Source organism: Temnothorax curvispinosus, unplaced genomic scaffold, assembly GCF_003070985.1.
Source record: "Temnothorax curvispinosus isolate PA1 unplaced genomic scaffold, ASM307098v1 QBEX01011071.1, whole genome shotgun sequence".
In the NCBI taxonomy this organism is placed as follows: Eukaryota; Metazoa; Arthropoda; class Insecta; order Hymenoptera; family Formicidae; genus Temnothorax; species Temnothorax curvispinosus.
In genome coordinates, this window is record NW_020220851.1 from 5771 (window position 1) to 8427 (window position 2657).

The following is a 2657-nucleotide window of genomic DNA, read 5'->3' on the forward strand; positions in this document are numbered from 1 at the left end:
ATAGGCCTTAAAGTTAAGTAGGTAAGCTAGGCCGGTTCTAACCCATGAGGCAATGAAGGGGGGTGAGGGGCGGGGGGGGGACCGCGGAAAAGGACCGCGGAAGGGGGAACCCGGGGGAAGGACCGCGGGGAGGGGGGAACCGCGCGTTTCGGGCGCCGCGGAGAGGAGAAGGGGGGGCCGCGCGTTTCGGGCGTCGCGGGGTAGCGGGAAGAGGGGAACCGCGCGTTTCGGGCGCCGCGGAAAAGGGGGAAGAGGGGAACCGCGCGTTTCGGGCGCCGCGGGAAAGGGGGAAAGGGGGAACCGCGTTTTTCGGGCGCCGCGGGGAGGGGAAGGGGGAAACCGCGTTTTCCGGCGTCGCGGAGGAGGGGGTCCGCGTTTTTCGGTGTCGCGGGGGAGGGGGGAATCGCGTTTTCCAGCGCCGCGAGGTGACCGCGTTTTCCGGCGCCGCGGGGCGAGGGAGTCAGCGTTTTCGCCGCGCCGCGGAGCGTTCGCGTTTTCGGGTGCCACGGGGCGAGGGGGTCCGCGATCACGTTTATATTGTAAAAAATTGCTTACCATCGCTGGATACCATCTCCCGGCTCTCAGTCACCTTCCGCACTGTGTGTCACACAACATTGATTGTCTTTTTATTGTTACATTTATTGTTACACTTATTGTTAGTCTCTTAGCAGTATAGGTCTCTTAATTTTAGATAATATACACTTAAAATATTTTTAAAAATACTGCAGTCTAAACAGTCGATATTTACACGAAAACACACATAGGACACATATTACATGTTGAAATAAGATATAGTGGCCCCCCACACGATGAACAAAAGAGGCCGTTCATCAGAATATACCGCCTGGTGTCATGTTTACGACAAGCATACAGCATCGAGAATAATCCACCGATTCTCACGATGCATGACGCACAAAACTTTGTCTGTCCTGGAGTAAAGTAAAAATACGTGCAGCACATCCTTGTAAGAGGATTTAACGCATTGACTTCAGCCTGATTCATGACTCTGAATATTTCTTCCGAAACATCCTCAGACATTTCACTATCATAACATGAATCGTCTGACAATACTGCATCATCATCATCATCAACTTCCATTCCTTCCTCTTCATTTACTTCCATTTCTCCAGGCACTTCCATTTCTTCAAGCACTTCCATTACTTCCTCGTTTGCTTCAACTTCCATTCTTTCTTCTCCTTCAAAGTGCAATTCTTCGAAATCCATTTTTACTTTAATGATGAAACCGCGGTGTTGCACTAACACGTCTAAATCAATTAGACGTTATATTCTTCACCGTCTTCTCGACCGTCCTCTATTCTTTCCCAATATATTTGGTAATAAAGAAACATCCAGTTCGATTGGCGATTGGCGATTCCGATTTCGCGACGGATGCTTTCCAGGAAAAAATCTACAAACGCATATATGCGGCCTCTCTCTTCGCTTCATACGATGTCTCTTTTAAACATTTCATGATCATCAAAATCCCGCCACATTAGTATTTCACGACATTCATAAAGTTCGAGAAACTTCTGATGCGATCGGAGATCGGCGATTCCGATTTCCCGACGGATCAGATATCTCGTTACATCGACGGTCTGCGGATCCTCATTCCTCACGAACGGATCGTTGATTTTCACGATCGGTTTCCCTTCAGGATAGAACACTGGTTTGCAAAGTTCTGCATACTCGCTCATATCACGTTAAATTCGGTGGGCCTTGATATACAGTAGCATTAAGATGGCCAGGACGAACCAATTGTCTGTATAAGCCGCACGATCAAGCACGCCAACCGACTGCTCTTACTTCTAGTCCTCGACTACTGAGCGTACCATCAAATTCATCCTTCTACATCTCACTATTGTCACATCGTTTGTTTATCATATCTAATTTCACCATGATCTCAGCATCCATACAATTGCACCTTCCGAAAAATCTGCGATGTGCAGTTTTGCACGTGTGCAATGAAGTCACCGCGAGACATATTCTCGAAAACGATATCGCATCATTAACTTTCAATGGTTTAATCTGTAATACTGCTATTGAACAGCTATTAAACAGCTAAAAACAGCTAAAAACAGCTAAAAACAGCTATCAAACAGCTATTGAACAGCTATTGAACCGCCATGAAACAGCTAAAAACAGCTAAAAACAGCTATCAAACAGTTATTGAACCGCCATGAAACAGCTAAAAACAGCTAAAAATAGCTCTTGAACAGCTATGAAACAGCTAAAAACAGCTAAAAACAGCTATCAAACAGCTCTTGAACAGCTATCAAACAACTAAAACAGCTATTGAACCGCCATGAAACAGCTAAAAAACAGCTATCAAACAGCTCTTGAACAGCTATGAAACAATTAAAACAGCTATCTATATAACAGCGATCTGTATAACTGCGATCTGTATAACTGCTATTGAACCGCTATCAAACTTCTTTTAAACAACTAAAAAACAGCTTTTAAACAGCTATCAAACAACTAAAACAGTTATCTGTATAACAGCGATCTGTATAACTGCTATTAAACCACTATCAAACTTCTTTTAAACAACTAAAAACAGCTTTTAAACAGCTATCAAACAACTAAAACAGTTATCTGTATAACAGCGATCTGTATAACAGCGATCTGTATAACTGCGATCTGTATAACTGCTATTGAAC